The sequence below is a fragment of the Notothenia rossii genome (assembly GCF_949606895.1).
Source record: "Notothenia rossii genome assembly, chromosome: 9".
In the NCBI taxonomy this organism is placed as follows: Eukaryota; Metazoa; Chordata; class Actinopteri; order Perciformes; family Nototheniidae; genus Notothenia; species Notothenia rossii.
In genome coordinates this window covers 34,079,090-34,106,971 of record NC_136907.1, presented here as the reverse complement: position 1 = coordinate 34,106,971, position 27,882 = coordinate 34,079,090, and the positions used below count along the sequence as shown (strand labels likewise).

The 27,882-nt window shown below is 40.3% G+C and overlaps 1 pseudogene across 1 annotated transcript in view; it reads right to left on the bottom strand.

Moving 5' to 3' along the window:
* The window catches only part of LOC307019857, a 239,411-nt pseudogene extending 211,782 nt beyond the window's left edge, over positions 1–27,629 (bottom strand). Inside the window, exons 1-2 of the transcript in view lie at positions 27,610–27,629; positions 4,133–4,318 (exon numbers count right to left, since the gene is read on the bottom strand). The product of the transcript in view is annotated as an uncharacterized misc_RNA (transcript). The remainder of the gene's footprint in view (positions 1–4,132; positions 4,319–27,609) is intronic.
* Positions 27,630–27,882: the final 253 nt, after the last annotated feature.

Below are 27,882 nucleotides of genomic sequence, written 5' to 3'. Positions count from 1 at the left end.
TCAGACGCCTACCCGTGCGGGTCCGTGATCTGCACAGGGTGGGCCCCTGCTGAAAAGGAAACCCCCCCCCGCAGGACTTAATACGCCCCCTTGATAAATAAATGTAATTTTAATTAAACCAGCTGCAATGGATCACCTGGGGGAGCCGTGAAAAGCTGCCACACTGGAACTCATGTGAAATAAACAGCTGATAGATTTACAGGTGTCTGATATAGCCGATATTTGTTAAGATCCATATGTCATGGATAGGATCATATTCTGTGCTAATTAAGAGACATGTAATCATTTACAAAACATCATCATGTTTTTATTTAACAAAATAATGTTGTTTAATTCAAGTTGGCGTAAGTACAAAACCATTGCTATGTTTTTTCATCAGGAAATGCAGCCCGGCTCAAACAAACGATTTTTAATCATCATCCTCACGATCATTTAATGTATCATATGTTCGCGAATTGAAATGAATGCACTAATACATGTAGTTTAATCCACGTGAGTTTACAACAACAAAAATAATCGCCTTGTTTTTATATCACATCCGACCGGAGAAAAATGCAGCACGGCTCTCACTACCGATAATCCTAATCTCACGGGCAAACAATAATATGTACAGTGTTAATAGTTTACTCTATTATTAGTGTCTAATATTACTGCAATAACAATCACACATTGAGTTGTTAAAATCAGACCGTTTTTTTTTTTTTAAACAGTCTGAATGAAACGGCAGCTCTCAGGTGATCAGGTGTGTGTTTACCAGTTTTGAGACTAACGCGTTACAAACTAACGCACACAACTACCTTTTGCGGTAACTAATAACGTTACTAGTTAACTATTCCCATTCATACATTATGTGATGCAACTGAACCGAATCTCCCTGCGGATGTAATTTACAGTTGAATACAGCGATGTCCTCTCACATTACCATGGACAAGTGAAAGTGACCAGAGAGGAGTGATGATTGGTTAACGCAGGGTAACATTCCAGGGTAAGCCAATCAGAGACAGAGTTGGGCGGGTCTTGCCTTATGGGGAAAATACACAGACACACAAACACTTGCTAAGGCTAACACACACACACACGGCAACGCCCACCACCAGCACACACACTATGGCAGATGCAAGTATCAGCGAGAGCAGCAGCGCATTTACAACTTGGAGATATAACCACTATTTTCAATTTGTGGGGATAAAGGACGCACAACATATTACGGTCAAATGTAAACTGTGTGCAGGACAGAAAGCATTGTCCACATCGAATAACAGCAATGCCGATCTCCTGAAGTCGCCAAAGACCCCACCGTCTCAACCACCGGCAGTGACCCAGATGGAGCAACACCATCTAAACAGCCAAAAAACGATTTTTTAAAAATGTGCACATGTCACCCAGAGTCAACTAAACAGATTGATTGCTGAAAATTGTTTGTTTGTCTTCAGTGTCAGTCTGACTGTTTATTATTTATCTAATTGTTACTGCCAAAAGAGTGTAGTTCTTGTTTAATTGTTACACTGCTAAAATAGTGTAGTTGTTGTTAATGTGTACACTGTGGTGATTGACATTATTCACCCACGGAGCTATGGGTTGGGGTATTGTTCTGCACTGACCTTTTAGTGAACCGGACTTCCTGTTTCCGCTGGTCATCGCTTCCTGGGCATGAAGTTGTTTACAATGGTTTTCAGATGCTAAATAAAAGTCTAGCTTGTACCTTTGATACCCCGCCTCCGACTCCCATCTCTCGGCACCACAACACTGCCAAAAGAGTGTAGTTGTTTTTATTTCATATTGCACTACTTAGAACTTGATTGTTGAGGCTACAATAAAGATGCCTGCTTTATTGTTATTGCACAGATTACAGGTAATGAGACAATGAAATGCAGTTTAGCTTCTAACGGTGCAACAAGCAGTAAAGTGAAAAGTAATGTACATGATCTACAGAATAAAATATAGAATTAATTGAATTATGAATAAACAGTGAGGGGTATGAATACACTAGATATACACAGCAGCCTGTGAGCAGTATTAACAGTGTGTATGAATATGCTAAGATATATAAAGTATGAAAACGGTAAGCAGTGCAAGTATAGCATACATGCCAACCTTTCCAAATCCAAAAGAGTTTGCGCGTGGCAAATGTGCACGCCAAAATTAGGTAATCAGAAGAAATGGAATCCCAGTAATTACATGTATAAACCATGTATTTAACATATATTGCATCATTTTATGCATTTTTCAGAAAAAGTGGTAGTTTGGTAAACAGTGACATCAACGACATGTCTGGTCTGTAAAAGGCCCGAAAAGTAAAAGAATGGGAGATAAATATCCCAAAGTCTCCACATTTTATTATATTTTTCATGTGTTTCTGGTCCTCTTTCAGTTGAGACAGTGTAGATGAAGGATGTGTCAGGATGTAGAACTCTTGTGTGAACATTGGATAAAGCCAGGTTCATATTCTTGTTTCATGTTGTTGACATATTCGAGTCAAAGGTTTGCACAGAGCGAAATATCTTTGTGTTGCGTCACAAATCAGAAAATACTGCCTTAAAAAATTAATTTCCTGCATTTTTATACTGATAAACTGTGATATAAATAATGTACAGGCTTTCAGATGCTGTAGTTCACTAAACACATTAACGACATGTTTGGTGTTGAAAATGTCAGAAAAAGTGAAAGAATGGGAGATAAATATCCCAAAATCTATAAATTGCTTTTCAATCAGGAGAGAGGAGGAGGAGTGATGTATGAAATACATGTTTATTATCGGGTCACATTATATAAATGAAACATAATGATGACAGTTTATAACAAGTGAATGAAATGGTGTTTGGCGATTAGGCCCAGGTTTGGTAGGATGTCATTCGGGAAGGGAAGAACCGTTTCCGATGAACCCCCCCGGGTCTAGACACTGGTGGTGGTGATAAGTGGTTAGGTCCGGTTGGAAGGGAGAAGGTTGAGCTTGGCCCTGAGTTGGAAGCAGGAGGCGAAGGGGTGGAGGAGGGTTGCGCGTTGACACCTGGAAGACAGCTGATGGAAAAGGGGAGAGCATATATAGAGGGATTAACAGGTGCGATAATTAGGCTTGTGAATGGAGGGAAGTGATAGGTTAGCTTGAGGAGTGGCGCTCCCTATCATTTAGTGAAGGGAGCGAGTATTGCCATGACGTGCAATACGAGGTGATAGGTCTTCCTGCCTCAACTTGCGCTGAGCTTCATTTCAATCAGGAGAGACGTGATGTACATTATATAAATGAAACATAATGATGACAGTTTATACAGATGTAGCACTGAATTTCAGACTCCAGTTTACAGCTTCCTGCCTACGACCTGCCTAAAACCAGTATAGAGGAATGTTAAGCCCTCCCACTATTTTCCAAGAGGGCGTTGCAAGATTTTCAATTTCAGGTTTTAACCAGGAGATGGCGCTTCATTCACAAATACAGAAAGACAAGTTTCATGGACTTTCAGTTGTGTTTTGAAGAGCATTTGAACACATCAATATTTTAGATCAACTAAAGCATATCAGTAGTAATATTCATCCCGCTTCCATCACATTAGTATGCATAAAAAGTGACAGGTGCTGTGACAGGTCACACCTCTCCCTACTTATGCTAATGAGCTAAGTCCCGCCTCCCCTTTGATCGAGGTGTGAGATCACAAGTAGGTGTGAGATCCGTCGATAGGAGGGGGGTGATGTGTATTCACAGGTGTGAAAAGCCCCCACTGTTGCGCCTTATGGTGTATAATAAAAAATATTTCAATCACATTAGTATGCATAAAAAGTGACAGGTGGGCCCGCCCCCGTGTGTGTGTGTGTGTGTGTGTGTGTGTGTGTGTGTGTGTGTGTGTGTGTGTGTGTGTGTGTGTGTGTGTGTGTGTGTGTGTGTGTGTGTGTGTGTGTGTGTGTGTGTGTGTGTGTGTGTGTGTGTGTGTGTGTGTGTGTAAGGTTTTGCATACCTCAAAGTGTGTCTAAAAGTATCTTGGCGAGAGAAAAAAGCCAAAATCCGCCTAGGCCATTAAAAAGAAACCAAATTCCACGTTTTACAAATGAACGTACACAAATGCAGACTTGACTACTTGGCAGTTGATTAAAGCAGATTTCTCCTTTTTCATCTCTCAAAGGTTTGGATCCTGTTCAACACTGGGTACAGAAATATATTGTGTGTGTGTGTGTGTGTGTGTGTGTGTGTGTGTGTGTGTGTGTGTGTGTGTGTGTGTGTGTGTGTGTGTGTGTGTGTGTGTGTGTGTGTGTGTGTGTGTGTGTGTGTGTGTGTGTGTGTGTGTGTGTGTGTGTGTGTGTGTGTGTGTGTGTGTGTGTGTGTGGAGACCTTCACTCCAGAGCTATAGATGCCTGTCTTAACACCCCATGGCCCTGCAGTCGGCCAGAGGCTGTAAAAGTCCTGGAAAGCAGGCAGGCACCTCGTTTGAGAGATGACTGTGTGTGTATTAGAGAGCCTGAGGAGACACATTTTTACCGCCCATGCTTGACTGTTTATCTGTGCACTTTCAACTGTATACAATACAACACAAAAATGCCCATTGCTGCTAAGAAATAAGTTCTGAAAGCTCTAACAAAAGTAACTCTCCAGGTATTTCAGACAGAGTATGCGGATTCGGTCTGATCAGAACAAAGAAAGTCTGCACACACTCCCTTACTGTCACACTTTCCTCTTACTATGGCCAGTGTCTGTAAAGGTGGGGGAGACTGTCTCCCCCCTTCCTGCCATCTCTCTCTGTTTCTGATGATGTGTAAAATATACAAAATAACGTTTTATATACTTACTCTCTTGTTAAAAGGCGATGAAGTTTGCAGTGTAAGCCAGCCATCAGTGTTCTAGTTTTTAAGGTTTTGCTTACCTCAAAGTGTCTCTAAAAGTATCTTGGCAAGAGAAGAAAAAAAGCCAAAATTCGCCTAGGCCATTAAAAAGAAACCGAATTGCTGCTAAGAAATAAGTTCAGAAAACTATGACTCCAGTGGAACACTGTTGGAGTCAAAAGTAACTCTCAAAGTATCCAGACAAAGTATGCAGATTGGGGCTCATCAGAACAAAGAAAGTACCTTCCTAGTCAAAAGTTAGTCTGCACACACTCCCTTACAGTCACCCTTACCTCTTCCTATGGCTGTCAGGCCTTTTGGTGTGTGTGTGTGTGTGTGTGTGTGTGTGTGTGTGTGTGTGTGTGTGTGTGTGTGTGTGTGTGTGTGTGTGTGTGTGTGTGTGTGTGTGTGTGTGTGTGTGTGTGTGTGTGTGTGTGTGTGTGTGTGTGTGTGTGTGTGTGTGTGTGTGTGTGTGTGTGTGTGTAAGGTTTTGCATACCTCAAAGTGTGTCTAAAAGTATCTTGGCGAGAGAAAAAAGCCAAAATCCGCCTAGGCCATTAAAAAGAAACCAAATTCCACGTTTTACAAATGAACGTACACAAATGCAGACTTGACTACTTGGCAGTTGATTAAAGCAGATTTCTCCTTTTTCATCTCTCAAAGGTTTGGGTCCTGTTCAACACTGGGTACAGAAATATATTCAATATACAGTCATTTGTACGTAAAGATTTTTTAAGTTGTAAGCACTTAGAAATATACATTTGATTGCATTTAAAGTGGCTGTAGACAACTTATCATAACGAAGTAGTTGAATGCGCAAATTTGTAATGGATGTAAAATAAAGACGACATTAGCCTTTAAATTGGCTCCCTATAACACTTGCTTTCTCTATGAAATGATGTCTGGCTCTGAGTAGTGTTCTCCCTTTCACAATAAAAAGCCCAAACACAATACTTTCTGAATCACTGCAGGAAGTAATGTGCTAAAATGCAAATACAAATAGCTTACAGTAGCTCCCAATTAGTTGAACAATTGGAAAACCACAAGGACTATGGAAACACCTACTGGCAAAGGATTGTGGATGCAAATTATGCAAAGAGGAAGAAAAAACATTCTATCTAAAGCTATATAACACAATCTGCATATTGACAGTATGAGTACAACAAAAACAGTATACATGTTGATGCAAACGACGATGTTCAGTAAACGATCAATCAAAATCGAAGGATCCAATGTATTTTTAAATGGAGCAGAAATAGAACTAGTCTCCCAGTTCAAGTATCTTGAACAGGGAGTTTCATATTGGACTCGCACTTGACTTTTTAAGAAACATATCCAGAAAGTATCCAATACCATTAAATTCAACTTGCAACATTTTAAACAAATTAGACCTTTTTCTTAACTGTCAATGCTGCAAAGTCATACCTCCACTGTATGATTCTATCCCACATTGAATACTGTTTTACAAACTGGTCGTTTGCTTGTGCCACACACCTGAAACCCATAGAACAGCTGTTCAAGAGAGCTGTCCAGGTTTTTGACAGAAAGCCACAGTCATACCACCACTGTACCATCCTTGAAAATCAAAATTTCTTGAGTTTTTAAAATTTTAAGTCTTTTAAAAGTATGTGTTTTAAAAAAAAAAAATATTTACATGGGCTGGCCCCCCTCCCCTTGGGGGAATTCATCCACAGAAAAAACACTGGACGCAGCACTAGGTCAGAAACCAGAGGAGACTGTGAAGTCCACCACAGAAGGACCACATTTGGACAAAATGTCCTCTCCATTAAAGGCAGCTCATTGTGGAATAGCCCCCCAAATGAGATATGGGATTGTCCCACTCTCAATAGTTTTAAAGGTCAACTTAAAGAATGGTTGAGCAACAAACAGACGTTTAATCACCGCTAAATAAATGCACTTTAACACAGGGGTATCTCCTCTTGCACTTTATGTAGCGCTTTTTATCTTATCTTGCACTTTATATATCATAGTTGCTACATTGTACTGCCATGTGGTAAATGCTTGTATGCTGCTCATGCTCTTTCTGCATATGATGTATTTTATTTTTGCTGTATATATAAATGTCATGTTCTTATATATTGTATGTGACGGGACTATAGATGGAAATTAGCTCAAAGCTAAAATCCGGCTCATTTACACTTGTAGGCATTATTTTTGTTTTAAAGTGTTCATCAATGTGCACTACGGTAGCCCTGAAGAAAATTAAACATTAAAATATGTTATCGATGTCCCCATTCCCAGTTTGTTTTGGGAATAATTGCAATGTTTACTATGTTTTGGTAGCTCTTAACAAAACAGAATTGTTGTAAAAGACTGCGACTCTAAAAGGCAAGTTTGTGATTTTAACACTGTTTCGATGAAACAATACATTATACAATATTACGACTTTTTGCCATATTTTTAACACAATATACTTGTACTTTTTTTTTTTGTGGTTCAAGATATTTTGCATGTCATGCATAAACACGGTGTCATCTTTTCCTTGAAACTGACGTGCTGCCCGTTTTACAAAACAAGTTATTTTTCTGCTTCTTCATCCTCTGAATTTTCCTCCCCCGTCCCTCTTCCTTCAGCCAGCACAACAAGAATCAAGGTGGATCTGTGAAATGAAACACCTCTTCCCAAAGCGTGACTTCCCTATTGAGAGCATGCGTCTTCGGCAGTAGGGTCTAAACCAATTGGTTTGAAGACTAACCATTTATCCAGTTCAAGCTGTCTTTAAGATGTGACATTGCGCTCTGACATTTCCCCGTAAAATCATGACAAACTATTACTTATTCTTAAATTTGACCTCTTGCTGCTTGGTTGAAAATGATAGATGAAAAATAACTTTTAAAAAAAAGACTCAAACAGCGAGGGACATTATACTGGTGAAAAAACTCTCAATTCTACAGATGACTCCCCCCACTCAACGCAATAAGTCCCTCCCTCCACTCAGCAAAGCATCTAAAACTAAGGACCCCACTAAGACGACAGTTTGAAAACTAGCTATGGATCTGAGAAAAAACAAGTCTCCCCCCGTGAGTTGCAGCCAGGAACAAACTCCTGGATTACCATCATCACCACCATTCTGGACACTTGAATCTTGCAATACTACTGCTGCTTATTTTGCTCCTTGGGCCAAGACGTCTCTTTTTATGGACACAGTGAAATCTGTGTTGGTTGATATTGTGGAGAGGGTGATACATCAGTACAGAGAAGAAATATGCAACGGATGCCGAGTCAGTCACCCCGGCCAGAGGCCACACGATTGTCTGAATGACATGCCCGATTTTTTCTTCAGAAACAATTACAACGCGTTAATGAAAAGACTCTGGCTCACCGACTTCATTACTGAGATCGACCAGACTCTTATTGATAAAGAAATCTTCACGGATGATTGGAGGATCCAAGGCGCTTCGGAGGCTTTTCTGCACAATCTCAAAAATTGTAGACGCCTCAAGGAGAGACTTGAAAAGATCCATGCCGAGTTGGATGGAGAAGAAGAAGACTAATAACCTGCGGTTGGTTGAAGCCAGGGATTTTTTCTTTTTCGATACATTGACTTTTTCTTTAAAGTAAAATTAAAATGGGGAACTACTATGCAAAACGCTCTGTATATATTGATCAGAATGTAGTCAATACCCTTTTAATAAGTGTGGTGATGAGGACGATTGAAAACAGAGTGAATAGTGATCCCCGTGTAAACAGAATGGCTGAAGTTTGTAAACTAGAAGACATTTTGGATATTGTTCGTTCTGGCAGTACTATTCCTGGTCATTGGGAAACAATTTTAAACGAAACATTTAAAGTGGTCCTGGAATCTTCATTTTCCGAAACATTCTGTAACATTACCGAAGAAATGAAACAAACATCAAAAGTGTATCATGTGCTCTCATTGTATGCTCTGTTTGTAGATTTAATGCATCTGTGTGTCAAAAACAGCATACACATGAATATTTTGACTGAAGTGAAAACACTCCATCATGATATTTCCAGTAATCTGGGGAATTCTAAGCTGGAGACGGTCCTGGGGATGTTACAATCAGTATAACTATTGATTTTTTTGTGTGAACAATTTAAATGTAAATAGGAAAAAAAAAAATAAAAATTAAAAAGTGTTTTTTACATTTTAAAAACTGTTGTCTTCATTATAGCAAGGGGAGTGTGTCTGATACATGTGTATTACAGTCCTTCACATGCACTGTTGTCTTCATTATAACAAGGGGAGGGTAACAGTGAAGATGTATGATACAAGTGTATTGAAACGTGCGTATTATACCCCCACAGAAACATGGAAACACAGAAACACAGAAAACACTGAAACCACTGAAACACTGAAAAAACTAAGAAACACTGAAACACCGACACACAGAAACACAGAGACACAGAACCACAGAAACACCGAAACACCGAGACACAGAACCACACAGACACAGAAATACAGAAACACAGAAACACAGAAACACAAAAACACAAAAACACAAAAACACAGAAACACTGAAACACCGACACACCGAGACACAGAACCACAGAAACACAAAAACACTGAAACACTGAAACACCGACACACAGAAACACCGAAAACACTGAAAACACAAAAAACAGGCTTGTGTGCTAGTATGGTTTTTGAATAAACACATCAGTATTTTAAAAAGTCAATTAGTATCAGCCTCCCATCGACAGTTTTTAAAATGTAAAAAACACTTTTTTTTTTAAATGTCCTATTTACATTTAAATTGTTCACACACAAAATCAATAGTTATACTGATTGTAACATCCCCAGGACCGTCTCCAGCTTAGAATTCCCCAGATTACTGGAAATATCATGATGGAGTTTTTTCACTTCAGTCAAAAATATTCATGTGTATGCTGTTTTTGACACAAAGATGCATTACATCTACAAACAGAGCATAAAATGAGAGCACATGATACACTTTTGATGTTTGTTTCATTTCTTCGGTAATGTTACAGAATGTTTCGGAAAATGAAGATTCCAGGACCACTTTAAATGTTTCGTTTAAAATTGTTTCCCAATGACCAGGAATAGTACTGCCAGAACGAACGATATCCAAAATGTCTTCTAGTTTACAAACTTCAGCCATTCTGTTTACACGGGGATCACTATTCACTCTGTTTTCAATCGTCCTCATCACCACACTTATTAAAAGGGTATTGACTACATTCTGATCAATATATACAGAGCGTTTTGCATAGTAGTTCCCCATTTTAATTTTACTTTAAAGAAAAAGTCAATGTATCGAAAAAGAAAAAATCCCTGGCTTCAACCAACCGCAGGTTATTAGTCTTCTTCTTCTCCATCCAACTCGGCATGGATCTTTTCAAGTCTCTCCTTGAGGCGTCTACAATTTTTGAGATTGTGCAGAAAAGCCTCCGAAGCACCTTGGATCCTCCAATCATCCATTAAAATGTCTTTATCAATAAGAGTCTGGTCGATCTCAGTAATGAAGTCGCTGAGCCATAGTCTTTTCATTAACGTGTTGTAATTGTTTCTGAAGAAAAAATCGGGCATGTCATTCAGACAATCGTGTTGCCTCTGGCCGGGGTGACTGACTCGGCATCCGTTGCATATTTCTTCTATGTACCGATGTATCACCCCCTCCACAATATCAACCAACACTGATTTCACTGTGTCCATAAACAGAGACGTCTTGGCCCAAGGAGCAAAATAAGCAGCAGTAGTATTGCAAGATTCGGGTGTCCAGAATGGTGGTGATGATGGTAGTCCAGAAGTTTGTTCCTGGCTGCAACTCACGGGGGGAGACTTGGTTTTTCTCAGATCCATAGCTAGTTTTCAAACTGTCGTCTTAGTGGGGTACTTAGTTTTAGATGCTTTGCTGAGTGGAGGGAGGGACTTATTGCGTTGAGTGGGGGGAGTCATCTGTAGAATTGAGAGTTTTTTCACCAGTATAATGTCCCTCGCTGTTTGAGTCTTTTTTTTTTAAAGTAATTTTTCATCTATCATTTTCAACCAAGCAGCAAGAAGTCAAATTTAAGAATAAGTAATAGTTTGTCACAATTTTACGGGGAATAGTCAGAACGCAATGTCACATCTTAAAGACAGCTTGAACTGGATAAATGGTTAGTCTTCAAACATACCGTACGTTCTGCATGTTAGTTTATCTGGCCAATTGGTTTAGACCCTACTGCCCTAGACGCATGCTCTCAATAGGGAATTCACGCTTTGGGAAGAGGTGTTTCATTTCACAGATCCACCTTGATTCTTGTTGTGCTGGCTGAAGGAAGAGGGACGGGGGAGGAAAATTCAGAGGATGAAGAAGCAGAAAAATAACTTGTTTTGTAAAACGGGCAGCACGTCAGTTTCAAGGAAAAGATGACACCGTGTTTATGCATGACATGCAAAATATCTTGAAGCCCTACAACCACAAAAAAAAAAAGGTACAAGTATATTGTGTTAAAAATATGGCAAAAAGTCGTAATATTGTATAATGTATTGTTTCATCGAAACAGTGTTAAAATCACAAACTTGCCTTTTAGAGTCGCAGTCTTTTACAACAATTCTGTTTTGTTAAGAGCTACCAAAACATAGTAAACATCGCAATTATTCCCAAAACAAACTGGGAATGGGGACATCGATAACATATTTTAATGTTTAATTTTCTTCAGGGCTACCGTAGTGCACATTGATGAACACTTTAAAACAAAAATAATGCCTACAAGTGTAAATGATCCGGATTTTAGCTTTGAGCTAATTTCCATCTATAGTCCCGTCACATACAGCATATAAGAACATGACATTTATATATACAGCAAAAATAAAATAAATAATATGCAGAAAGAGCATGAGCAGCATACAAGCATTTACCACATGGCAGTACAATGTAGCAACTATGATATATAAAGTGCAAGATAAGATAAAAAGCGCTACATAAAGTGCAAGAGGAGATACCCCTGTGTTAAAGTGCATTTATTTAGTGGTGATTGCACGTCTGTTTGTTGCTCAACCATTCTTTAAGTTGACCTTTAAAACTATTGAGAGTGGGACAATCCCGTATCTCATTTGGGGGGCTATTCCACAATGAGCTGCCTTTAATGGAGAGGACATTTTGTCCAAATGTGGTCCTTCTGTGGTGGACTTCACAGTCTCCTCTGGTTTCTGACCTAGTGCTGCGTCCAGTGTTTTTTCTGTGGATGAATTCCCCCAAGGGGAGGGGGGCCAGCCCATGTAAATATTTTTTTTTTTTAAAACACATACTTTTAAAAGACTTACAATTTTAAAAACTCAAGAAACTTTGATTTTCAAGGATGGTACAGTGGTGGTATGACTGTGGCTTTCTGTCAAAAACCTGGACAGCTCTCTTGAACAGCTGTTCTATGGGTTTCAGGTGTGTGGCACAAGCAAACGACCAGTTTGTAAAACAGTATTCAATGTGGGATAGAATCATACAGTGGAGGTATGACTTTGCAGCATTGACAGTTAAGAAAAAGGTCTAATTTGTTTAAAATGTTGCAAGTTGAATTTAATGGTATTGGATACTTTCTGGATATGTTTCTTAAAAAGTCAAGTGCGAGTCCAATATGAAACTCCCTGTTCAAGATACTTGAACTGGGAGACTAGTTCTATTTCTGCTCCATTTAAAAATACATTGGATCCTTCGATTTTGATTGATCGTTTACTGAACATCGTCGTTTGCATCAACATGTATACTGTTTTTGTTGTACTCATACTGTCAATATGCAGATTGTGTTATATAGCTTTAGATAGAATGTTTTTTCTTCCTCTTTGCATAATTTGCATCCACAATCCTTTGCCAGTAGGTGTTTCCATAGTCCTTGTGGTTTTCCAATTGTTCAACTAATTGGGAGCTACTGTAAGCTATTTGTATTTGCATTTTAGCACATTACTTCCTGCAGTGATTCAGAAAGTATTGTGTTTGGGCTTTTTATTGTGAAAGGGAGAACACTACTCAGAGCCAGACATCATTTCATAGAGAAAGCAAGTGTTATAGGGAGCCAATTTAAAGGCTAATGTCGTCTTTATTTTACATCCATTACAAATTTGCGCATTCAACTACTTCGTTATGATAAGTTGTCTACAGCCACTTTAAATGCAATCAAATGTATATTTCTAAGTGCTTACAACTTAAAAAATCTTTACGTACAAATGACTGTATATTGAATATATTTCTGTACCCAGTGTTGAACAGGACCCAAACCTTTGAGAGATGAAAAAGGAGAAATCTGCTTTAATCAACTGCCAAGTAGTCAAGTCTGCATTTGTGTACGTTCATTTGTAAAACGTGGAATTTGGTTTCTTTTTAATGGCCTAGGCGGATTTTGGCTTTTTTCTCTCGCCAAGATACTTTTAGACACACTTTGAGGTATGCAAAACCTTACACACACACACACACACACACACACACACACACACACACACACACACACACACACACACACACACACACACACACACACACACACACACACACACACACACACCAAAAGGCCTGACAGCCATAGGAAGAGTTAAGGGTGACAGTAAGGGAGTGTGTGCAGACTAACTTTTGACTGGGAAGGTGCTTTCTTTGTTCTGATCAGCCCCAATCTGCATACTCTGTCTGAATACATTGAGAGTTACTTTTGACTCTAACAGTGTTCCACTGGAGTCATAGCTTTCTGAACTTATTTCTTAGCAGCAATTCGGTTTCTTTTTAATGGCCTAGGCGAATTTTGGCTTTTTTTTTCTCTTGCCAAGATACTTTTAGACACACTTTGAGGTATGCAAAACCTTAAAAACTAGAACACTGATGGCTGGCTTACGCTGCAAACTTCATCGCCTTTTAACAAGAGAGTAAGTATATAAAACGTTATTTTGTATATTTTACACATCATCAGAAACAGAGAGCGATGGCAGGAAGGGGGGAGACAGTCTCTCCCACCTTTACAGACACTGGCGATAGTAAGAGGAAAGTGTGACAGTAAGGGAGTGTGTGCAGACTTTCTTTGCTCTGATCAGACCGAATCCGCATACTCTGTCTGAAATACCTGGAGAGTTACTTTTGTTAGAACTTTCAGAGCTTTCTGAACTTATTTCTCAGCAGCACTGGGCATTTTTGTGTTGTATTGTATACAGTTGAAAGTGCACAGATAAACAGTCAAGCATGGGCGGTAAAAATGTGTCTCCTCAGGCTCTCTAATACACACACAGTCATCTCTCAAACGAGGTGCCTGCCTGCTTTCCAGGACTTTTACAGCCTCTGGCCGACTGCAGGGTCCCGCCCCCCCCCCCCCCCCCACACACACACACACACACACACACACACACACACACACACACACACACACACACACACACACACACACACACACACACACACACACACACACACCTTCTTGGGAGGACATCAGTGAAGGTCCCCACACCCACACACACACACACACACACACACACACCTTCTTGGGAGGACATCAGTGAAGGTCCCCACACCCACACACACACACACACACAAACACTTGGGGGCGGGCCCACCTGTCACTTTTTATGCATACTAATGTGATTGAAACATTTTTTATTATACACCATAAGGCGCAACAGTGGGGGCTTTTCACACCTGTGAATACACATCACCCCCCTCCTATCGACGGATCTCACACCTACTTGGGATATCACACCTACTTGTGATCTCACACCTCGATCAAAGGGGAGGCGGGACTTAGCTCATTAGCATAAGCAGGGAGAGGTGTGACCTGTCACAGCACCTGTCACTTTTTATGCATACTAATGTGATTGAAGCGGGATGAACATTACTACTTATATATAATCTTGTAATTCAATAATATATAGTCTTTATATATTAAATAATCATAATTATAATGTAAATGTTTACATTACACTTCTTTACTTGTTATGCTCATACTTTTACCTTTACAATCATTTGCTTTAATATGCAGTATATTTTTTGTATATTTTTGTGTTTGCTTCCTCCTGCTCCCTTTCGGACACATACTGTATGATTTATTATGATTATTAATATGAAGATATTATTAAGATAAGATAAAATGTTACGTTATTGATTGAACATTTTAGTTTAGAATGTGCTGTCCCACGGTAATTCAGAAGGCTCACAGGTCACATTCCGACCATTATTTAAAACAATAGGTGCTTTCACATCGTCTACAGTTTGATTTGTATAGAGGGACCTCTGTGGCTGAATGGCCAGATTAGGTGTGGCGCATTTATCATAGGTGATCAGAGCTAACTGCCTGCCGTCAGATTTCATTTAAAAAACAGATCTGATTTTAAGACTACTTCAGCGCTCATAAAGAATGATAAGAATAAGAATAATGCGTATTGAACTGGTTTCATTCATTAGTGAGTTTATTTAACACTAGAACCGCCAATCGGGTCAATGTGTGTGATGTGTGTTGTGTGTGTGCAATGTAACTTTTTTTCAATAAAATATTAAAGTCTCCCAGTCCGTGACTTTTCCTAAAAGTGTGTTATGTAGCACCCTATGTTGTTAAAAATTGCATTCTAATAGCGGGATTTGACGGTTTTAGGTAGGCCTATACAAAAACCTCTGGCAGTATAGTGTTAAGGTAATTAGGTACAGTTGAAGCCCTTTTTTATCAGTAACGAATTTAGCAGTTGAACATAAAAGTCAACTAACTGAGGGTCACTTGCAATGACAGTGTTGTGTCTAACTGTAAGCTTGTCACTCAGAGTAACCTACAGTTAATTTAGCTGCTGGAGAAGAAAGATCAAGGGGGGAGGGAGGGAGAGAGCTGTGGTTGATGGGCCATTAGTTGTGTAAATACACAGCTGAGAGCTGCCGTTTCATTCAGAGTGTTTAAAAAACGGTAACAACGGACTATTTTTCTTAGCGGATGCATGTCAATTTAAATCAATACATACAACTATTTTTTAAATCAATACAACTATTTTTTAAATCAATAAAAACATTTTCTAAATCCATAAAAGCATTTGAATTAATATTGGGAGTCATGTCGTTACTTTGTTGAGAATGTGGCCATGTAATAAGCGGGATAATTTGCAGTGACTTGTTCCTTATGGGGAAAATAACACCCGTCATGTGTGTGTGTAGAGATGTGTGTGGTTAAAACGCTTTCAATGAAGTGAAGGAGGTTTTCCTTCTATAAAACAGCTGTGGGCAGCAGTGACTGTCACGGACATGAATTCATAGATCAAGGCAGACTGGTGCACACACTCTCCTGTCCTGCCAGGCGACACGCCCGTTCTAAGCCGTGTCCCTCACTCCTCACATCCCAAGTGCATCCCCACAAGTGTATTATGTTGTTACATCGTTTCAGATGTTATGTTTCAGTTGTGCTCTGTCTATGTTCAGTGATGCAAACTTGTCACCTTTCGGCGAAATTTGCCGTTTTGGATCCAAAATAGGTCGTTTGTGTGATTCATGTCGATCTGCAATAAAAATATTTTTGGGATATGGGGGTCTGGGACCCGGAGTAATCTGCGGCCGTGAGCTGTTATGTGCCATCATGACACGCATGGTGTTCTTTTTTATATATATTATAATGAAGAGCGAGCTGTGTGCTTGAGTCTTCCTGCCTGTCGGCTCTGCTCATGGTGGATGTATAATAAGGCTCTGCTACTCCGACATGATGGTCTAGCTTCAGCAGCTACATTACCTACGGGTGCGTTCGTTAATATTAACTGTGCGTCCGTGGTCACTGTGGCACAGACTGGACCGCTGGTGAACAGCTGTTAGAACGGGCCGTTCAGGTGTTCAGAGCAGAGCTCCCTGTCGGAGCGGCAGAGCGTGATGTGAACTGAAAAGTTTTTCTGTGGCAATATTATTTAAGGAATCGTTGAGCTAGCTAGCTAGCATACATTGTCACTATCTGCTAACGTTAGCTTTAGCCTTCTATTTCTAATAGTTTTTTTCATAGGCTATAAACAGAGGTGGTATAAGTATATATATATATATATATATATATATATTGTACTTGAGTAAAAGTAGAAGTACTCAGATCTTGTACTTGAGTAAAAGTAGAAGCACTCAGGTCTTGTACTTGAGTAAAAGTAGAAGTACTCAGATCTTGTACTAGAGTAAAAGTAGAAGTACTCAGGTCTTGTACTTGAGTAAAAGTAATAGTCCCAGAGTGTAGGAATAGCCTACTCTGTTACAGTAAAAGTCCTGCATTCAAAATGTTACTCAAGTAAAAGTAGAAAATTATTCTCATCAAAATATAGTGAAAGTAGCGACAGTAAAATTAGTCATTGTGCAGATTGGTCCATTTCAGAATAATATATATGATATGTTTTATAATGATTGATCATGAAAGTGTTCTCAAAGCTGCTAAAGGTGCAGCTAGTTTGAATGACTTTGTATACTGCAGGGTAGCTTGTGTATTTGCTCCAGGTGGAACTAAAGTCTGATTTAACACTTGATTATATTTCACATCATTCATCCACATCTGTAAAGTAACTAAAGGTATTAAATACATGTAGTGGAGGAAAAGTACACCATGTACCTCTGAACTTTAGTGGGGTAGAAGAACAAAGTCGCAAAACATTGAAATACTTAAATAAAGTACAAGTATCTCAAAATTGTGCCCAAGTAGTAATTGTTGAGTTTATGAACTTAGTTACTTTACACCATGTGGCTATAAAGATAGAAAGACTAAGCCTTGCACAGAGGCATGAAAATACATTTTCAAAATGCTCAACAGTGCTGCCAAAATTATAAACTGACTGCTACACAATTTAAAATAAATGCTTTTATATATTTCTATTAGATGTGACTCTTTGGCGTTTCTGTTATTATTAACACTGCTGCTTTAGTTGTTCTGCTAATATCCTCTGTTATTCCTCATTTTAAAGCCGATATTCTGTGGGAGGGGGGAGCCGGGGGCTCGGATCTTTGTCACCTTTTTCATACCTGATGAGTTTGCATCCCTGTATGTTAAAAAGCCTCAGTCACCTTAATTCATGTAATAAAAACATCTCAGGTCAGTAACACTCAAAGCTAAATGTGCAATACCATGTTCAGCTATGTTACTATTTATAATGTTATTGTTGTTACATCAGAAGATGTACATATTGGAATGATTTCTTAACTTACAGTAGGCTATTTTTTACAATGTGTGTTGGAAGGATTTATTAAATTACTATGAATATTGTCATTGTCGAAGGCTTTTAAAGAAGGGTGAACTATAAGCCTAAATTACATAACATGTTATACCTAAAAACATAAAAGCCACAATAAATAAATCACAATTATTCTAGTTATTTTTACCTCCCGTATTGCTTTCAACCCACCAGCTTTTATGGTGTTGTTACTTCACTAACTGTAAGCTTGTCACATACAGTCTATGGTCACTCAGAGTAACCTATAGTTCATTTAGCTGCTGGAGAAGAAAGATCAGGGGGGGAGGCGGGGGGGAGAGAGCTGTGGTTGATGGGCCATTAGTTGTGTAAATACACAGCTGAGAGCTGCCGTTTCATTCAGACTGTTTAAAAAACGGTAACAACGGACTATTTTTCTTAGCGGATGCATGTCAATTTAAATCAATACAACTATTTTTTAAATCAATAAAAACATTTTCTAAATGAATAAAAGCATTTCAATTAATACTGGGAGTCATGTCGTTACTTTGTTGAGAATGTGGCCGTGTAATAAGCGGGATAATTTGCAGCGACTTGTTCCTTATGGGGAAAATAGCACCCGTCATGCAGATCAGGATCCCTCCGCCACGCTTTGGGATCCTGATCTGCCGACGAGGCTCCATTAAAATATAAATATTTTTAGTGAATTACTGAGTTTAGGCACGTTAATGACGTTTTAATTAAGTTGAATACAGTATATTCATATGTGTCAGTGATTTCATGTAAATTCGCCGAACATAAACATAAATGATCGTGGTGAAGATGATGATTAAATTAGGATTAAAAATCGAGAGCCGGGCTGCATTTCCTCCTGTTCGTTTTTTTCGACTAAACAACATTATTTTTGTTAAATAACAACATGGTGATGTTTTGTAAATGATTACATGTCTCTTATTTAGCACAGAGTATGATATCCGTGACATATGGATCTTAACAAAGTTCCGCTGTACATCCAGCGTACTGTATCTGACTTTATTTCACATGAGCTCCAGTGTGGAACCCCACTGCACCCCCTGGTGGATCAATGATCCATTGCAGATCCATCTTCATTATAATTACATTTATCTATCACAGGGTCGGTCTCAAGTCAAGCTAGAGGTTTTTCCCTTGAGCGAGGGCAGATCACGTACCAATCACGGCCCTCGCGTTTCAAACTGTCTGAAATGAATCGCTACATCTGTAACAAGTGAATGAAATGGTGTTTGGCGATTAGGCCCAGGTTTGGTAGGATGTCATTCGGGAAGGGAAGAACCGTTTCCGATGAACCCCCAAAAGAAGTGAAAGTATGAAGTACTGAACGTGATGAAATCTTACCTTGTAGGATGCAGTGGAAATCTATGGATGAAATGAGAGGTTAATACATGTGGGGATTTAGACATACTGATTCCTCCTAGGCATCCTCCCTGGATGTACAGGGCTTCCTGGACGTACAGGGCATCCTGGACATACAGGGCATCCCGGACGTACGGGGCGTTCTGGACGTACAGGGCATCCTGGACATGCAGGGCTTCCCGGACGTACGGGGCATCCCAGACGTACGGGGCATCCCGGACGTACAGGGCGTCCTGGACATACAGGGCATCCCGGACGAACGGGGCATCCTGGACGTACAGGGCATCCCGGACGTACGGGGCAACCTGACTTCGCAGGGACACATTTTATACAGACCCGAAGGTTACAACCTGGACGTACAGGGTTAGACATGCAAGGATAAACATGAGCCGCGGGGCGAATATACGTGCTGACATGCTAAGAACCACCACCAGTTATATGCATCCGTACCAATTTTAAGGTTGGAGAGACCTTTGGATAGCCAGCACGGCACTGAGGTCCGGACGAATGTAGGATGAGAAGCGGTTGTTGTAGGGAAGAGGAATAATTACCTTGATTGCGGCAGGTTTGCTGCACCTATCCTGAACGAGCCCTGAAATGCTCTTAAGACACCACCACCAGTTATATGCATGTTTACCATAGGTAAGCTGGAGAGATCTTGGATAGCCGGCACGAGCCGATACCCGGCGAAGAGGGAGATGTAGACAATGTAATGCGGCTGTTAGCTTGAGTACAATGATGCATGAATATCATACCCTGCTTAACATAAGCCATGGGAGCATGAAACCAAATATATGAGTGCAATATGAGCAGCATGAAATAATATTTGCTTAGGTAAATACTGAGACATGACCCATGATATAGGCAGGGCTCAACGCTAACTTTTAAATGTGGTTGCCAGGCTGGCAACCAGGCATCAGCTAACCCTTATATTTTAAATAATTAAGATGCTATACAGTTATACATCAACTTAATAATGAACATGTGACACAAAAGAATGTTCAAATGCTTTACAATAAGTAATTAACGCACTTATTTGAACCTAAGTGGTAAACTTGTCCACCCTCAATTGCTGGTATACAAAATACCAGTAGTGCTGCTGTTGTCCTGTTCTTCATAGATCCCTCACAAATGAATTGAGCAAGTCACTAGTTTCTTGATCATCCGTTGTCTCCCTTTCAAATGTGGGTTTTCTTGACCTTTGTGCTGACCCCCACCATAGACCCATTGGCCCTTCAGCATTGAAGTCTTGGATAGGCCAGATTAATACATTTCTAATGTTAAATAAATGAAAACCATTCACAGTTAAACATTTGATATTAATTATTGATGCTGTAAATTACCTTTAATATGTCTAACTATATTTAAAATGTGTTACCTTTTTATAGAAGTGATTCTAATTTTATGCCAACATTTTTCTATGGTAAAGTTTCGTTTTGCACTTTTATTTTGGTAGTAATAAGATCGGGACTCTTATTTTGAAGGAACTTTTACCGGAAGTGAATGTAAAACATTGCTCTTTGTTTTTCGTTCGGGTTTACCTTACGCTTTATCAGTTGAATCATTTTGAACATTCGTTTGAGAAGTTGAGGTGTTGGCTGAACTTTTTACCACACAGTCAAACAACTCATTTTGCTTCGCCATTTTGTTGTAAAACAAACACACGGCGCACCGCGCACGCGAGTAAAGGTGCATCGCTTTCTGGCTCCGTAATCACGCCAATGCACGTGCAATTTAAGTATCAGGTTCCGATTGGTCACAACAATTAAATATCACTCTTAAAACAAATATGAACATTGCAACAATGCATAAATGAACTTCTCTCTTTTTCTCTCTCCTTCTCTTTCCTCCTCTCTTTTCTTTCTTTTCTCTTTCTTCCGTTCTTTTCTTTTTCTCTCTCCTTTTTTCTTCGTTCTTCTCTTCTTTTGCTTTTCTCTTCCTGGTTCTTCTTCTTTTTTCTCTCTTCTCTTCTTTCTTTTTTTTATCTCTATTCTTCTTCGTTCTCTCTCTTTTTCTCTCCTCCTCTTCCCTTTCTCTTTTCCCTTTTGCTCTTCTTCTTCTCTCTCTTTTCTTTTCTTCGTCTCTTTTTCTCTTCTCTTTTCTTGCCTGTTTTAGTGGTGAGGCGCAGGGAAAGGAGGCAAGCCTGCTGTGCACTGAACCTGCTAGCCTTCTATGACGCACTTAGTGTCCAGTACTGGCTACTGAGCCGGGAGGAGAAGTAGCTTCGATGGGATGTAGCTTAAGCCCTGCCTGCCTGCAAGAGGGGTTGTAGTTGAAGCCAGAAATGGGTGAAGCTTCGCGAGCAATGAGGGCCCGTTCCGCGTGAAGCCGGAAGCGCCGCATTAGAGCGGCCCTGATGCCAGTGATGCTCTCTCGAGAGACTGAAGGCGTGCGTCAATTGTTTGCCTGAAGTAGCCCCTTTCCATTAAGCCAGAGGAACTTCCGTGGAGCCCGATGTCCTTGCCTTTTCCTTCCGCGTCCGGGTTTGCGGGGTGGCCAGCTAGAACCACTAGCCAACTGGGGAACGCCGCATGTAGCTTAATCCGCAAGACTGCGGAGCTGATGAATATATATACCCAGTGCTTGAATTGGAATAAAAAAGGTGCCAGTACTCTAAATCAGCAACAAGTATTTCGCACAAAGTCATAGTATATCCTATAATGCTGGTGGGTTTGTCTCTTTACTGTATATTTTAGAAAGGCTCACTGTACTTAAACAAAATGACTCAGGGTGCATCTGAGATTAGAGGGGGTGCAGTGGTAAAGTGCTATTTTTATAAGTGGGGAGTGGACCTGACACCCTCTAGTCTAGGGGGGTCCGGGGGCATGCTCCCCCGGGAATATTTTTTTTTAAATATTGAAGTTAGATGCATCAATCTGGTGCAATTTGAGAGCAAAATGAAGAGATATATGGATACCTCTCAACATCCATAATGAAACAACTGTAAACAGATTTACTTTTTCTTTATGGATATAAAAGAAAGTAAAGCTTGACTCCTACTGGCTGGTTAAATGACTCCTCGTCCCTGAGGCCACTACCAGTTTTTTGTGCCATTTTGCTGTATTTATTTGTCAATAGCGTTGCTGCACAAAGTGATAGCCCTCTAGTTTAAATCTACTACCCAAAAAGAAACATATGGAGATGGGTTACTATTTAAAAAAAATTGCAAATCTATTTGGGAACAGTGGGGCCTCAAATCCTATAGGGGGGTCCGGGGGCATGCTCCCCCGGTAAGATTTTTTTTTAAATGTTGGACTTAAATGCATCAAACTGGTGCATTTTGAAGGGGAAATAAAGAGACTACACCCATATGAAACAAAAATGTATACATTTAAATAATCATAAAATCATAAGTACATGGCCATAACCAATAACATACAATATCCAATATGAAAAAACATTGAAACTTGTTTATTTATTTGTTTTTGGTTCATTTATAGTTGTGAGTGTGTCTGGGCTCCTGAATCGGCCTCTCCTGTCTCCCTCCTCTCCCCCCTGCTCCTCTTTGAGGCAACAGCAAAGACTAGTTTTAGCTCTCAACAAGTTTATCTTACCTTTTTTCACCTAGTTAACATTTTGTTTGTATTATTCATGCATATTTTACTAATCACTACCCCCTCAAATGGAAATATGTGTTTACATAAATGGTGACCGAACCGTTTGAGACCCACTGAGATAACTTAAACTAAGTTAACTATCTAAAGACTCAGAGAGTAATTTACCTCACCAGAGCTGTAGTTATCAGCCTCTCAGTCTGACAGCAAAGGACTCTCCCTCCACCTTGTTGTTGAAAAAGCTCCTTATATCCGTTAGCGCAGCTAGCTAGCACCAGATGCTAATAACAATACACGTAACCGGTGCGCGCGCTTTCTCGCTCGCTCGCGCCACACATACACCAACACACACCCTCCTGAGCTTGAATGACACACAGAGAACAATCAAGGGCATTAGTATGATCTGTATGAAAGTGGCAATGTCGGCAGGCCACGTCATGTAGACAGCCAGTCACCCTCTGTGAGGCAGAGTCAGACCCACATTTGCGCTGCGTTGCGTTTACAATATATACGTATATTGCCGGCGGCTGAGTACCGGCATTTTACTGAGTACCGGCACCTTGCCGGTACTCAGTAAGAAGTGCTGGTACCACATGGGTAAAAATCAGAATTGCCGGTACTGCGTACCGGTGAGTACCGGCCCAATTCAAGCACTGTATATACCTGGAGCTGGGACGAAGCCCTGCTGCTGCTTGCGCGTTGACACCTGGAAGACAGCTGATGGAAAAGGGGAGAGCATATACAGAGGGATTAACAGGTGCGATAAATAGGCTTGTGAATGGAGGGAAGTGATAGGGAACGCCACTCCTCAAGCTAACCTATCATTTAGTGAAGGGAGCGAGTATTGCCATGACGTGCAATACGAAGTGATAGGTCTTCCTGCCTGAACTTGCGCTGAGCTTCATTATATTTTCTGTGTGTTTGTGGTCCTCTTTCAGTTGAGACACTGTAGGATGCTTCCGGAAAAGACCAAACACTGGATGTCTTTCAGTCGCCAACATGTGTTTTCGAGACACTGATATTAACGGGGAAATCCTGCAGGACTCAAATGCCTCGTCGGGGGTAACGCTGCCTTTCCCGCAGCGTTACCCCCGGTCTGCACGTTGTTTCTCTTTCAGAAACACAGAGGACTGTGATGCGATCACATGCAGCAAACGGTGTCCACCAAATGTCGAGTCCAGTGTCTATGGAGTGTCGTTTTTATTTGTTATAGTTTGGGAAAATTGAAAATCAGCTAAGTCGGTAGGCGGTAAAAACATGTAAAAAGCGGTAGACTACCGCCCCAATCGGTAGGGTTGGCATGTATGTAGTATAGTATAAAATATATGGATATTAATTTCATGATAAACATTGTGGAACAATCATGAAAAATGTGAATGGAAGTGGCGACACAAAACAACAACAAACTTTTGCCGAGCCAATGGAGAGTTTCATCAGCAGCACGGGGTAAAAACCACCAATGAGCGCTCAGCTCGAGATACCAGCGAGTCGAGAGTGAATTATATCTGCATTTTCTCTTTTGAGAAGCCCCCACCCCCCATGTTGCAAACTCTTTGTTTGAAACTAATTGGCCATCAGAATGTGTGGAGTAAGTCTCCCAAGGGGGATGCTCACATTCCACAGCTCCCCCCCCCCCCCCCCCCACCCCCTCCTGTGATCTCCCAACCCCCAGTCTGTAGGTTTGTGTTCGCTGCAGCATGTCTGTTAGGCCCCGCCCCCCGCACACAGAGAGACACAGGGAGAACGCTCTTCTGGAGTGAAGAGAGCGGAAATAATGATATTGCAAGTTAGAAACGTAAGATGCATTTTGACAGACAAGATGGCCAGTCCGCCACTGCACCCAGCCCAGGCCACGTAAACTGTCAACGTCGGGAGCCTCGCTGCGGGGAAACGGTGGACCTAGTATCCCGATCGGAGTGGGAATAATAATAATAATAATAATCCGTGCATTTTATCCATTAATTTCCCCAACATTGTTGTAAAAAAAACACACGTTTAATCCATGTTGGTGTACTACAACTACAAAAAGCATCGGTTTGTTTTCTCATCAGGAATGCAGACCGGCTCAAACAAACGATTTTTAAATCATCATTCTCACGATCATTTAATGTATCATATGTTCGCCGAATTAACATGAAAGCACTAATAAATGTAGTTTCATCCATTTGAGTTTACAACTGCAAAAATAATCGATTTGTTTTTATATCACATCCTACGGGAGGAAATTCAGCAGCTCTCACTACCGATTTTCAATCCTAATTTAATCATCATCTTCACCACCATCATTCATGTTTATGTTCGCCGAATTGACATGAAAGCACTGACAAATATGAATATACTGTAGTCAACTCCATTAAAACGTTATTAAGGTGCCTAAACTCAGTAATTCACCATTTCTACGCATGACAACACACTTTGTCCGTGTTTGGCTCTCTCGCAGCACAGTGAAGCGTTCCCGCATTGACTTCACTTCCGGCTTCCCCCAAAACTTCAAAATGAGTCGAAGGAATTTCCCCGCGATGTTCGAAATTATTGATATTTATCGGAACGGTATCGCACCTTCTTTTTTAAACTGACGGTTCGAGATGACTAGTAGCCCAATATTTCATTGCACAACAGTTGTTGGGATGCTGTCACAGGCTCTTTAAACTGTCGCACTTTCTGTTGTTTCTATCGCGCATTGCCGGTATGAAAGGGTCTGTGCCGGAAATATCAAACATTTAATAAAAGTGAAAAACAATGAACAAGACTTAACGTATTAATAATAATTAATTATATTTATTCCGTTTGGATGTAGGATTTTTGACTTTGTTTAGAGCAATGATCTTCAGCAGAGAGCTAAGTGCTGTCAGACCGGACCTAACCCTGAAAAGTATTATCATTTGAAATTAATCATTATGTTATTCATATTAAATACATATTGTATTTTTACAACTTGTATTTAGAAATACTCTGTTGTAATTATTGATGCATAAATGTGTTCATCCATTCAATGTGGCATCTGCTATAATGGGGTTAATGTATGATATTACTTAATAATACAATACATTATAATATATGATATGATGATTATATTTTAGTTTTATTAATTTCTTATTTCATAGTTTCTCATTATTATTATTTTAATTTTTATCGCTCATCTTATTTTTGATTTTATTAATCTGTGTGAATCTGTGCTATCCTGTTTTTCACTCTTACCCTGTTGCTGTTTGAACTACTGAATTTCCCCACAGGGATTAATAAAGGTCCATTTTATCTTATCTTAATGTATACATTGATTTACTTCAATCTACTGTACTGTATAAAAACACCCCAACAATATTACAAAAAATATACAAACTATATACTATAAACTATATATAAAGCAAACTATATACTTTATTTGATCTAAAATATTGATGTTTTTTCATTATAGTAGCCTGTGAAAACCATAACAAATAAGTGATTACATGCTACAGTATTCAGCAAACACAACTGCAGAGCTGCAAACATTGCAAACAGACTAAGTTCTACAACACCCAGTTGTCTTTGTGTATTTGTGAATGAAGCGCCATCTCATGGTTAAATCCTGTAATTGAACAAATGGGGAAATTTGGCAACGCCCTCTAGCAATTTGGCAACACCCCCAGCCACTGGGATCCGCCGGGCTTTTGACTGGGACACACCCATGTAAGTCCTATCTGGAGCGCTACATCTGTAGATGCTATTGTATGCATTATTTTTGACCCAACATTTCTACAGGCATGGCAGAATATGGCACTATTTTCACATGAATATTCTAGCCATTGTCTATTTGTATACCACGAGCTGCAAAATGACCGCCTAACCCCACTGTACAGGCGGGTAGTTGTTTAGATATACCTGGGCAGGTTCTGTTTTGCCGTGGTTTCCTGGCACCTGTGGGCCGCAGAGGGGCGGCGTAGTTTCGGGCGACGAAGACTGCTGCTCCGGGGGCAAAGGCGGCGAGTCAGGCGGGAGTAAGCTAGTGTCCACAACGGAGGGTAACGTGATGTCCCCATCTGACTTGTTGCTACTTTCTGCAGTAGATGCAGTGTTGCTGGCGTTTAGTGATGGTTGCTTTAACCATTTTCGTATAAATGATTATCCACAGATGTGTGTCACTGCTGTGGAAACACTTTGGAAATTATGCACGCGCAGCGGAGCAGGTCACGCGCACCTGACACAATTTGTTGTTAGTATTTTTCTCTCCGTTCTCTTTTTTTAAAAGAGGGTGCATAACATTCAACTGCCCCGAAGATCCAGACGTGAAGCCTAAAGAGTAAACACACCAGGTTTACTAATCTACCCGCACAATTTGTCTCTGGTGTCGGAATGTCTCGCTATGTTAGTACATTCTTAAAAAACAAAACCCCATTTCATTTCGGGTTAAAATGTTTTGTAAAGGGGGCGAAGCCTGCGAGCTAGTTCAGGCAGTCAACTCGAGCACTTATGCTGCATTCATACATAACGGCCCCTTGCCACTCTACAACCAACCAAACAGAGTCTCCTTAATTTGCCGCTCTATTTAACCTGTCAGATCTCTCTCCATGCATTTCTTGCTGCTGCTATTGCTGCAGCTACCTCTACGTCGCTGCTGCTTGCCTGCCCCACCACCACCCCAGCTTCCACCCCAGCTTCCACCTGTAGGCTCGGGGGTTAGTTATTTGATCATCACTCATCGTGCTATGTATATCTATGGAGTGATGATGCCCGAGCCTAGTCGCCAAAACTTAACTATATGCTGCTTCTAATAAACATGTTAAAGAAACACGTGAGTTGTCTGACTGAACTGCGTTACCGAGCATTGTAACGGGTAATATATTCAACCCGGTATCACGGCAAGACGTGAACATGAACACGTGAATGTGTCACGGTTTTGTCCCTTCAAAACGTGACAGTTACACGGTATTGTTAACCCATGTTAACCAGTGGAGAAATACCCGGAAGTGCCAAGCAAAGGCTCAACCGCGCCTATTGGTCGGTTTTTATTGTCAAAATTAGATGTTTTTAATTTATTTTTTAATCCTCACACTCGATTTCGCCGATGTTCTTGTGGCC